Source organism: Perissodus microlepis, chromosome 23, assembly GCF_051167445.1.
Source record: "Perissodus microlepis isolate ML-2025 ecotype Zambia chromosome 23, ASM5116744v1, whole genome shotgun sequence".
Classification (NCBI taxonomy): Eukaryota; Metazoa; Chordata; class Actinopteri; order Cichliformes; family Cichlidae; genus Perissodus; species Perissodus microlepis.
In genome coordinates this window covers 7,102,242-7,115,585 of record NC_140482.1, presented here as the reverse complement: position 1 = coordinate 7,115,585, position 13,344 = coordinate 7,102,242, and positions in this window count along the sequence as shown.

The window sequence follows — 13,344 nt, the reverse complement described above, 5'->3', positions numbered from 1 at the left end:
GCAAGAGTCAAAGCTGAAAAGGAAGAGTTAGAGCTGGAGACTGCATTAGCTGAAAGCCAAGCAAAGTTAAAGGTCCTTAAAGAATATGAAAGATCTGAAGATTGTCTGAGAAGTTATGTATCAATACAAAGATCTCAAGGTCGAGGAGTTAAAAAGGAAAGGGTTGGCATGATGCTCCCACAACAAGCTGATATTATCACTGAGTTACTTGTGAAACAGCAGCAGCTGGCTCAGTTGCCAACAAAGGACATTCCTGTTTTTAGAGGTGATGCACTAGCATTCATAAGAGCCTTCGAGCATGCAGTAGAGCAAAAGACTGATAACAATCAAGATAAGTTGTATTTCTTGGAACAATTCACTGCTGGCGAACCACAGGAGCTAATTCACAGTTGTGTACACATGACTCCTAGCAAAGGTTATCGTGAGGCCAAACAGTTGCTACATAAGCACTATGGAGATGAGCTAAGGATCGCAAATGCATTCATTTAGAAAGCACTCAAATGGCCCCAAGTGAAAAATGATGACAGCAAAGCATTAAATGCTTATGCTATGTTTTTGATTGGATGTCGCAACATCATGGAGGATGTTGATTTTTTGGAAAAGATGGATAATCCTACCAATCTACGTACAGTGATATCCAAGCTGCCCTACAAAACCCAAGAACGTTGGCGTGTTGAAGCATTTGAATTCCAAGAGAAAAGGGGTAAAAGAGCAAGATTTGCTGACTTGATGAACTTCATAGACCGCCAAGCTAAAATAGCTATGGATCCACTCTTTGGTAATATCCCAGACAACCGTGTAATGACAAGTGGAAAGAGTGACCAAAGGGAAAGGTATCCAGCAAAGAGAGTTTCGGGAAAGCAGTTTTGCCACCAACATTCCACTGAGAACAAAAGACCACAAGAAACAAACATTAAAACAGAAAACTCAATGAAAACAGTGCGTGCTTTTGAGAAGCCATGTTTGTACTGTCAGCAGCCTCACACTCTTGTTTCTTGTGGCAAGATTAAGAATCAACCACACAAAGAACAAGTAGACTTGTGGAAGTCAAAAGGACTCTGTTTTGGATGTTTGGTTTCTGGGCGTCTCAGCAAGTTCTGCAAACGAAGAATGGATTGTAAGGAATGTTCACTAAAGCACCCAGACAGGGATGTGTGCTCTCTATAGTACCAGTTAAGATCAAATCTAAAATGAGTGATAAATACATAGAGACATATGCCTTTTTAGACCCGGGAAGCACGGCAACATTTTGCACTGAAGATCTGCAAAGGAAACTGAATGTTAAAGGAAAGCCTACACAGATACTCCTAAGTACCATGAGTCAAGAAAACCCAGGAGAACAGAAACTCATGTACAGTTTTGTTATATCAGACCTGGAAGTGTGTGGGTTGGAAGATTCCAAGTTCATTGACTTACCCAAGGTGTTTACTCACACTAGTATACCTGTGAGTAGTGGAAACATACCCAAACAGTCAGACATTCAGAAATGGTCGTATCTACATGAAGTGAGGCTACCAGAGATAGAGGCTAATGTAGAGCTGCTTATATGAGTTAACTGTGCAAAAGCAATGGAGCCATGGCGTGTCATTAATGGACAAAATGGAGGTCCTTATGCAGTGAAGACTACCATTGGTTGGGTTGTGAATGGACCCATAAGAAAAGAACTAAACGGCACAGAAGACAAAGAACCACATTTCTCAGTAAGCAGAATCTCCTTGGTGGAAGTTGAGAAGCTTCTAGTCAAACAGTACAATATAGATTTTTTAGAATGTAATTATGATGACAAAGAGGAAATGTCACAAGAAGACAAAACAGTTTCTAAGATCAGTAGAAAAGACAACGACCTTCGAAAATGGACACTATAGCATTGGATTGCCGCTCAGGAATGAGAATATCCAAATGCCAAACAACTGTTGTGTTGCAGAACAGCGAATAGCATGTTTGCTCAAGAAGTTTAAGAAGAATCTTCAATTTTTTGAAGAGTACAAGGCTTTCGTGGAAAACATCATCACCAAGGGCTATGCAGTTCATGTGCCAGACCACCAGTTGAGCCATGATGACAACAGAGTGTTCTATATACCACACCATGGGGTGTATCACCCGAAGAAGAGAAAGTTGCGAGTCGTGTTTGACTGTACGGCTTCATACCAGGATACGTCTCTAAACAAGGAGTTACTGCAGGGACCAGATCTAACTAACACGCTGGTGGGTGTTCTTTTAAGATTCCATGAAGAACCAGTAGCGCTGATGGCAGACATTGAATCAATGTTTTACCAAGTCAACGTACCAGAACGAGATGCTGATCTTCTTCGTTTTCTTTGGTAGCCAGATGGCAAGCTGGATGAGCCCATGAAGGAATATAGGATGATGGTGCATCTCTTTGGAGCTACTTCCTCACCAAGTGTCACCTCATATGCGCTAAGAAGAACGGCAGAAGATCACAAGGAAGAAGCGTCTCCAGAAGCTGTTTAGACTGTGCAACTTCTACATAGATGACTGTCTGAAAGGTGTAGCTACAGAAGAAGCTGCAGTGAAATTAGTCAGTGATCTTCGTGCTTTGTGTACCCGTGGAGGGTTTACATTAACAAAGTGGACAAGTAACAGTAGGAAAGTGTTGATCTCAATTCCTGAAGAACACAGAGCAAGTGAAGTGAAAGATCTGCATCTTAGGCATGACACTTTGCCAGTTGAGAGAACTCTCAGTGTACAGTGGGACATAGAAACAGATACCTTCACTTACACCATAAAGCTGCAAGACAAGCCAATAACCAGAAGAGGCATTTTGTCAGTCATTAATTCCATATATGACCCTCTTGGCTTTTTAGCACCAGTCATCTTGCCTGCGAAACTTTAGTTGAAAGATCTCTGTAAAGAGCAGCATGGTTGGGACAAAGAGATCAACGAAAAGCATGCAAAAGTTTGGAGAAAATGGCAAGAAGACGTTGTACTCCTCTCTAACTTCCATTTGAGTAGATGCCTAATGCCTACAGGTTTGGATACACTGTTGTTGTGCAGTTGCACCATTTTTCCGATGCTTCAGATTATGCATATGGAACTGTCTCCATCAAGCTGTTGATGGAAAATAGACGAGGCAAGAGACATTGCGCTTTTCTCATTGGGAAATCAAGAGTTTCTCCACTCAAGCAAATCACAATCCCCATGCTTGAGCTGACTGCAGCAGTGATTTCAGTGAGGATGGACAGATTACTGCGACAAGAGCTTCATGTTCCTCTGCAACAGTCAGTCTTCTGGCAGACAGTACAACTGTGCTTAGATACGTTGCCAGTGAAACATCTCGCTTCAAAACCTTTGTTCCAAATAGAGTTTTGCTGATTTGAGAAGCAACCAAGCCATCGCAATGGAAGTATGTGACATCGGCAGAAAATCCTGCGGATCAAGCAAGCAGAGGCTTAATGGCAAAGGATCTGTTGGAAGGAGGTTCATGAATTCACGGGCCGAACTATCTTCTAGATGAAAATGAATGGCCAGAACAGCCAGTGAGAAAGAAGGAAAACCTTCAAAATGATCCAGAAGTCAAGACTTCAGCAAGTGTTAATATACACTTAAAGTTGAAGAAGGCATGGAACCAATGAACCGTGTGATTGACTACTATTCAGACTGGAATAAACTGAAAAGATCAGTGGCCTGGATGATGAAGAAAAGGGAGGGGCTGTGGATGTTAAAAGAAGAAAGCAAACATTTCTCAAAAATAATCCAGAAAAATGAAAATGATCCTGAAAAGCAAAAATTTAAGTTGCAGGTGCACATGGAGAAATTTAAATCTGCAATGGAAAGAAAGGCAATTGCTTTGGAGGAACTTGAGGCTGCCAAATCAGAAATTGTTCGCTTCACCCTACAAAAAGGAGGACATCTCAGTTGTGGCAGTCAGTTGTTCAAATTAGACCCAGATCTTCGTGATGGGATGCTGAGAGTTGGTGGCAGACTCAATACATCGGGCTTGCCAGAAAATGCTAAACAACCAACAAAATCTCTGAACTCATCTTGAGGGACATCCATCAAAGAACTGGTCACTGTGGTCACAATTATGTGCTGGCGCAGCTGCGATGCAGATATTGGATTCCACAAGCCAATTTGGCAGTTAGAAAGATAATCAGCAAATGTCAAACTTGCCGTAGGATTTCTGGAAAGGTTGGTGAGCAGAAGATGGCAGACTTACCTGAAGACCTTCTTCTACCAGACAAACCGTTCACGAACATTGGTGTAGACTACTTTGGCCCATTTGATGTCAAGCGGGGCCGGGGTACTGTCAAAAGATTTGATGGCATGTTTACCTGCCTCACTCTCCGAGCTGTGCATATTGGAGTTGCAGACAGTCTTGACACAGATTCCTGTATCAATGCGATTCGACGTTTCATTTGCAGAAGAGGTCAAGTCACCATCATGAGGTCAGATAATGTCACAAACTTTGTGGCAGCTGAAAGGGAGTTGAGGGAAGCCATTCAACGACTGGACAATGACAAAATAGAAAGAGTCATAAAACCAAAAGGTATAAAGTGGATTTTTAACAGCCCAGCTGCTTCACATAAAGGTGGGGTCTGGGAGAAACAAATTCAAACAGTGCAGCGAATTCTCACCGCTCTTTTTTTTTTTGCGCCTGTACCGTTTGGTTCTTTAGCCATCAGAATTGTTGTCTGAAGGCCAACAAAGATACCCAACGGTCCATTTGATCGACCTTTGTTGTTATTATTATACATTTTATTTTATTTTCAGTTGTTACAGACGGGACAGACATGGCTGGGGGATAGGAAAGGGAGAAAGAAAAATGAAGGAAAAGAGAAACAGAGGGGAAGAGGGAGAGTGAGAAAGGGCACAAAAAAAAATCTCCCGGATCACCTGTTGAGAGAACAAAAAGAGAAAACAAGCACAAAAAGAGAGCAGCGTAACAAACACAACACCATCGCATTAATCTAGCCAAGTGTAAATAACAGTAAATACTAATATTGAATGTTGTTGTGCAGCACACAGGACCGACAGCACACAATGTGCTTTGAAGTAGCAGCCAAGAAAGGTGTGGTTTGTGGCTATGAACAGTGAACACCAGTGTGCACACCTGTGTGGATGAGCGCGCTTGTATTCAAAAGGTTTCTCTATGTAACGATCTGCTAGAGCAGTGGTTCCCAAACTTTTTTCGCTAGGGCCCGCCTTTGTTTTACAAAACAATCTTCGCGCCCCACCCCCTCCAACCACACACACCCATATTTTGTTTTAAACTCCCATGCAGTTTATTTCACACCTTAAACATTTAGTAAACAATTAAACAAATAAAAGTAAACTGCAATAAATTACAGGCTGCAATAAAATAAACTACTAACTCTTTTACGCCACGTCCACACCTACACGGGTATTTTTGAAAATGCAGCTTTTTTTCTATGCGTTTGGACCTTTCATCCACACGTAAACAGCGTTTCGATTCTTTAATACCAGAAAACACAAGGTTATCACTCATGCTACGGGCTTGTAGATCGATAACGGTCTCTTTTATGTTTTTATTTTCTATGTTTAGCTGGGTCACATTTTCGGTGAGAGATTTGACCGACTCCTGTAGCGTGGCGTTTTCAGCAGCAAGTGTTTCCACCTGCTGCTGGATGAACTCCAGGGATTCTCTCAGAGGTTTAAATTCCTGGTGTAAAATCTCCACCAGGGACAGCCTTGCATCGAAACTGGACAGTCGCTTGTCGATTTAATCCAGGATGTCTGCAAAGTCTTTGCCGGCAGGCGATGTTGTGCCGGGGGAGTCTGCCGGGTGACATCTTTTCGATGACGGTGTCTCAATTTTGGCCGGGGAAGATGCACTCTGGGCCTTCTTCATCACTATGTCCTGGAAGCACCGATCGATGAAATCTTGGAGAGCGTCTAAACCAGGGGTCGGCAACCTGTGGCTCCGGAGCTGCGTGCGGCTCTTTAGTCCGTATAGTGCAGCTCCGCGTGGCTTGGGAAAATAAATTAGAAGTAGGCTATTTAACTGAAGTGTATTTGATTTATGTTAGTTCTTTTTTAACTTGTAGTTCTAAATTGGAAGATTATTGTGATATTGAAATATAAAAATAAAATTATGTTTTATTATTTTTCATCACTCAAAATAAGCGTCACACTCGCAGAAGCCGGTGTACCCGCCGAAACGCCATTTATCGAGACTTTCAACCCCAGGTAGGCCAATTATGGATCTTCGGATCCACATTATGTCAGCAGCTATTCTCCACCGTGAACTATGTTAAAACAAACACCGCTCATGCCTCACAGATGACAGCTTACAGTCCTGCGTAAAGATGAAAGTGACTTCGTACAGCCCCGATTTTCAGACGCTGTGCGCAGAGGCTCAGGAGCAGAAGTCCCATTGTAAACATATCACGGCAGACCCGACGATGTTTGCATGAACATGCTTAACCACTTTTCACACACAGTTGCTGTACGCATACAGCCGGCTATAGCTTTTTCAGCTCACAGCCTGACACATACCAACAGCAACACAACAGCATAGATGGCACAGACGTTAAGGCGGCGAGGCGTGATTGCGGGTGCCGCTCAGGTGCGTCCGCCTCCCCTGCAGACCACGCCCCGCCACACACATTAACCAGGTAAAATGAAAACACTTTGGAGCCACTTTGTTTATGTTTTGCACTTTTACAGATTATATAATATAACATCTTGGTTTAAATCAATCCCTACAAGTTTGTTAAGTTAACATGTTCTTTATTTCAACTGTTAATTTGTATTGTTTAGAACTTACCTTACCTACCTGTCTTCCAGAAACAAAAGGAGGAAATGTTTTACTGTAGTTTTACTTCCTGCTTTATAGCTTCTGGGTTCATCTGAGGTCACAGGAAGAGACCAAGTGCAGAAGGGGAAGAACTCTTATAATTTAATAAAGTTGATTTTAGAGGGTTTATGAAGAAATAGATTTATTGTTGTAATATGTATTGATTACACCACAGAGTTTATGTTGCCAGTAAAGAGGAGTAGTAGAGGTTTGAATATAATCATGTTCATCTTACCTACCTACTGAATGGAATAGTGCAGAGGAGAAATTGTTCGATTAAGTGGACTATTTAAGCAGAAGAACTCAGGTGTTTCAAGAGAAAGGTTCAGGTCAGTGTAGCTGTGTGCAGTTTGACCTTAATTTCTGTTGATTTAAGTTCAGTTATGTTTATTTGAACTGAGTTAATTTGGAGTTGAGTTTCTTTTTTATTTCTTTGTAAATATTGTTTGGGTCACAAAATGGTGAATAAATCACTTGCTACACTGGACAGCATCAGTCTCCTGCACTTCTTTGACCGCTTAAGTCAAGTCCTACCACACTGTTAATCTACAGAATTTTCCGTTTTATCATTTACGGAAAAGTCCTTCAACTTCCATAATAAAAAACTGAAAATGTACTGGCAGAAAATTACCAGGACAGTTTTTTGTTTTTCTATGGAATTCTTTTTTACAGTGTAGCTGTGTAGCTTGTCTTTGACTTGGACACACTTCTACCTTGAAGACACAAAACTCAGTCTATGTTGGCGTTCTGTACATGACCACAGACAACATGGTTGTATGCACTGAGTGACTTGTGTGCCTGAAATTTCTCTCTGGTGTATACACTGGGTTGCTCCACCAAATACGTGTATATATCTGCCCACTGGATATTTTGCCATCTACTAATGTCTTCCACTCAATCTGTAATATCACAAGGAAGTCATTTACTGGTCATCAAAGTTTATTTGCTGAGGTAGTTTTCCCCGTTTTTTGGGGGATAATCGGTTGATTATCGATCTACCTATTACACTCCGCTATACTTCAGTTTCCAAATTACACATGCATCCATACCTACGTCATCAAATGTTAGTAAAACAATTTGCGTGCTTATATGAAATATCCTCCTCCCTCCTTTTGCGCCTTGAGAAAGGACCTCCCCAAAACACAACATATGTAACAGTAGTGATGGGAAAATGAAGCTCGTATTGAGAAACGGTTCATTACTCGAAGCTTTTCAACACCGTCATCTTTGGTGACATCTGGTAGGCAGAAATATGAAGAGCAGCTTGAATCTACCGCTTTATTACGACTGGCCGTTCTACAGAGCTGAATTGACAGCTTCTTTTTGATATCATGTGACAGCTCTGTGTGGGGCTTTGAACATGTTTTTGGGGGCGATGAAAAAGTTCCATTATGTCTATTTTTATAATAAATCATTTTGATTAATGAACCTTCCTTGTTTAAACATCTGCCGTGGGGTGTTCTCCTTTTGTTTGTAACTACCTAATGCTTTATATTAATAAAAATATACACTATATGTAACAATGTACAACATGATCATATAATTGGTTGGGAGTATGCTTGTGCTGTGAGGTGCCTGCATCCACGTGATTATGTAAGTAACCAGTGGACAGGTACATTTATATATAATATACTATAACTTCTATAATTAAAACTATATGTATAGTGTATTTCTTATGTACATTTTAGATTTGGGAGCCGAATTGCTGATGAACTGGTTTTTATTTTGGAATAGGCAGAGCATCCTCTCTTCCTGGCTCCATGTCTCTGGTTCACTATCTCTCGCACTAAATCACCACCAAAACACAGCACAAATCTTGGCAATGATTCCATTTTTTTTTTTTTTTTTTTAAGCGCAGCAAAACCGCCATAAGTCCTTGGCGAAAAAGGTGAAAAATAGGGCTTTAGGATTGAGGGTGTAACTATTGCACCTATTGTTACTATTAAATATTGTGTACTTGTGCTTTAGATGGAAAAGTTGTACAGCGAGATATCCACAGGCAGGAATGATTTCCTGTGTCATTCAGCGGTGTATTTGGGTAATCTCAGTCTATCGCCGTACGTGCTCCTGGGACTGGCCACTATGTCATGGAGTGGGTGCGGTGTGTTCTCCAGCATTGCCATTAACCTGCCAGTTCAGGTTATTGTTTAATTTCTCATCTCTGTTCGCCTGTGTTTTTGTTTTGTGGTAGTTATCAGCCTAAATAAACGGTTCTTTAGTTTTATCTCCCGTGCGTTCTGCTTTTGGGTCCCCTCCTCAAACACACCAGCCATTCCAGCCATGACAACCTCTTAATTTCAAATTAATTAAACCAATTAAACCATATCCAAACTTTATTTATTTTGGACAGCCTGTATAATTATTTGACTTAATAAAATGTTTTTTATACATTTTGTTATTAAAGTCAAAGAAGGAAGTGGAACACAAAGAGTATTTTTGCTGTGTTTTATATCTATTTGACCCTTAGTGACCTAAACAATCAGTGGCTTCTAACTGTAACCATCACATCTAAATGACAGTTGTACAGGGGGTTGGTAAAGACTCAGAGTTATCCATTATTAGTAGAGCCCAGCTTATATCAGTCAATGTTAGCTATTTGCCAATATATCAGAACTGCCATTTATTATGAAAAGAAAGTTTAAGAAGCAAAGGAGAAGCAGCAGAAATACCCTTCAACCATGTTGTGAGTATTGATGTTGGATAATTCATCCATCATCTATTGTGTTGGCAACTTCCCAGCCAGTTGATCCAAGTGAGTAATCCACAACCTGATTATATTTAAAACTGCATTTCCATATTATCTTAGTAAGGACTCGCATATATCTAGACTTAACAAACATTAGGGAAATTGTTTTATGTTTCATGTGTCAGAAAGAAAAAAATACCGGTTAATATATTGGATTTTAAAAATCATGAAATATCGGTATCGGTATCTGTCTTGAAAAAATGAGCTTTAGTGATTAGAGTTGCAGGCGCATTTTATAGTTAAAACATTTTGGCAACACCTACGCCTGGTTGGATTTCTCTCTCTCTCTCTCTCTGTCTCTCTCTCACACACACACACACACACACACACACACACACACACACACACACACACCAGTAGGTGAATTATCTAAATTGGAAAAGTAAGTTGCAGTGCACGAGTGAAAAGAACTCCTTGTTTGTGAGTAAGGTAAGGATGGGTCTGACATTATTATGTTATTATTCCCATATATATCTGTTCAATTTCATACTTAGATGTAATATAACAAATGTTGTGCCGAGTACATTGACGTCACTCTGAATAAGCCAAGCACCTACCTTACTTCCTCCTCTAAAATTGGTCTAATCAAAGCGAGGCGCTACTTCAGATCCGGCTTAAAAGCAGTCATGTCGAGCTACAGTGCAGAAAGTGGAAAATACACTGTCCTTACTGTACGGTCCGGTATGACAGGAAATAACTTTTAGGAAGCCACTGACGTCTTTTTTGCCTCAATGAAAAGTGTGATTGCCACCTCGTCTCTCCTGAACTAGAAGCTGGAGCACATGTGGCACTTCCTGTTTGGCCCTGAGGAAGATGATTTCCCGCCCTGTCGGCTTCAGTGCAGCACAAAGGAAATGATTATCCCCTAATTATAGATGGTTGAGAAGAAGATTGGCTGTCTCTGTAATCTTGATAATAGCATAATGTGTCACCAGCCCAAACAACTGGTCACAGTGATGTTTTGGCTTTTTTCCCCCCCTCTCAAATTACAGCTGATAGAAAATCACACAGTTATGGGGGAGATGTCACCTTCAGTGTGAATGTCTAAAATGAAAGCGATGCCTACTTTCTTCCTCTTCTTCTTCTTTTTTTACCTGCTTGTTTTTACATGTCTTGCCGTCAGATCATTACAGCTTAAAAGAAACATCTGGAAGGCATTATGAATCATCGCTGCTCGATGTGGGTGGCATTTCCGAGAACTAAATTACCTTCATCCTCTTGCCACCCTTGGTTGCTTGTAAAAGTTTGTTTAAATTATGGCAAATTTGATCCAGTTTTCCCAACTGCAGAAGAAACTGCATTCATATTTTGAGGATCTAAACCCATTATGGCCAAAAGAGGACTTCAGTAGGCCCGTGCAGTAAGTGCAATATGAGTGTGCAAGAACAGATATGAAAATGTTCATAGTCCTCTACATAAATTCATGCATTTACCAATAAACTCTACAGTTTAAGTCAAATTGTTACAGATTACTTCTGAAATCAGGACTGGAGTTTGCACATTTTTTCTTTGGCATGTAGTGATATGTTTCCATCCACGCCTTTTTTTTGTGACTTAATATATCAGCTATAAAAATGTCTGGAGTGTCTTGAATATATAATATGAAACTATTTTATTTCTACTCTCTACATCCACTAACCAAAAAAAAGCATGCTTCAGGGTGGGGGTATATTAGTGTTCACATCCTGTCGTGCCACTGCTAGCATCTGGCCACATGTCTCTTCGCACTGCTGCAGAGTGATGTGGATGGTGCGTAGTTTGGTGCAAAGGAAAACTGGATCTGAGGTTTTCATATGTATTTTTAACACATACAACCAGTGCCATTTAGCTCCATTGTATTCAAGTGTAGGGCGGCACAGTAGACCATCACCTCAAACTGGTACACATTTTAGATCAGGGGTGTCAAATGCAAGATTTGGCCCAGCGCTCCAATCTGGCCCACTGAGGAGCTCTTGAAAACTTGATTTGGGACTTATTTTTTTTTCTACTGATAAAGGCCTCCCCAATGGCCATTCATAGTACATCAAGGTGAGTTCAGGATTTCGTTAGAAAGCTGAGACGTGCAGTTGATGTTGCACTTCTTTCTCTGTGGTGAAGTCAGCAGAAAAGGACAACTGTTGTGTCTGACCAAATTTCCCAAGCACAGTGGGGGGTGCATGGGGGTGGTGGACTTACCCTTTTGGCTAAAGGTGCAATAATGTCCCTCCCCTCCCCTATATATACTGCCTTTACTCTGCCATGTGATCAGATATATATAATCCCTTAAATAAATAATAAATAATGGTTTCTGCTGTCATGGTCATAATTTTTCCTGCATACAATACTCAGAAGGCAGAGGCCTTGAAACACAGACCAGATTTAATCAGAATCAGAATCAGAAAGACTTTATTTATCCCCAAGGGGCAATTAACATACAACAGAGGTAGATAGAAGGCAAGAACAATAAGAACAGGCAATAAGAGTGAGATAATAAATACACAGAATATCCAGTATATACAGTTTTAAAATTAATGGCTCTCTGTACCTATAATGCGCCCCCTACCCCTGAGTTTGAGGGGCTGTGCAACTTTTTGTGTTCCCCTGTCCCTGACACTGATCTAAGCGTGTGTGATTCGTGTTGTTTCACTTGCTGTAAAAAAAAATAAAAAAAAATCCCCTGAGTGTTGTCAGGCAGGTGTGAAGCGGTGTATCGTGCCGCCGTGGGTCATTATCCTCTTTTATCTCAATAGAGGTCGTGATGTGACGGCAGCACGAGAAGCTGCGGCCTGAGATGAGTGGAGGACAAGCGTGTGCGCGAGCACGTCGAAACACGTGCACTTTTCTCTCTCCGCGCCAGGCTGACGGTCACAACGAAGATAAAACAGGAGCCCAGACAGTGCCTTCAAAGTAAAAGCACCAGTGGCTGTAAAATTCATTGTACACCAATATTGCTAACTACATCTCATTCCTACTCAACTCTTACCACAGCGTGAACACCTGAGTTGCTATAGTTACCAGACATTTGAACCATAAACTACTAAAATTCAGTAGTGATGATTTGTATGGATACGTGCTATAGAGTCAAAACAAGTCTTAAAGTGCGTAGGTTGACAGTATAGGCCTACATTCTATTAGTGGCACATGACTAGCACAGGGTTGGACCATGTTTTGTCTTTAGAACTGCCTTAATTGTTCATGAATCAAATCTCCAGTCTCCAAATCCCAAATGTGCCCAATTGAGTTGATACTTGGTGACTGTGGGGGTCAGTGAGTGCAGTGAACTCATTGGTCTCTTTTAGACCATTCTCTGTAAACCCTAGAGAGGGTTGCATGGGAAAATCCCACCAGATCAGCAGTTTTTTAAAATATCATACCAAGCATGCAAATACCAACAACCCTGTCATGTTCAAAGTCACCTTTCTCAGTTTGAGCTTCAGCAGGTCATCTTTGCAAAGTGAAAATTGCAGAAAATGTTGTTAATTATGGCAATATTTTCAATAAAATGCATGGCTATTCCTGGTTTGGTGATGCTAGCCTTAGACAGGAGTCAGAATTAACTGAAAATGAAAGTAATTATTAGAGGCATGTGAAATGATCCAAACATTGATAGTATTGATACCAATGCTGGTACTAGTATTGCATCGATACTAGCGTAATAGGATCAATACTTTGTTTCTATCCTCTCAGTTCAGTATGAAGCGCACTGAATTGTGTTAAAATAATTATTTTTTGTTGGAACATCCATCTTTTATTTATAGCCTATAGCACATTTAAATAACAGAGCGGACCCAAAGTACTTCAGGGACAAGCGCATTTTAATTCCAGCTCTTCAAATAACTAA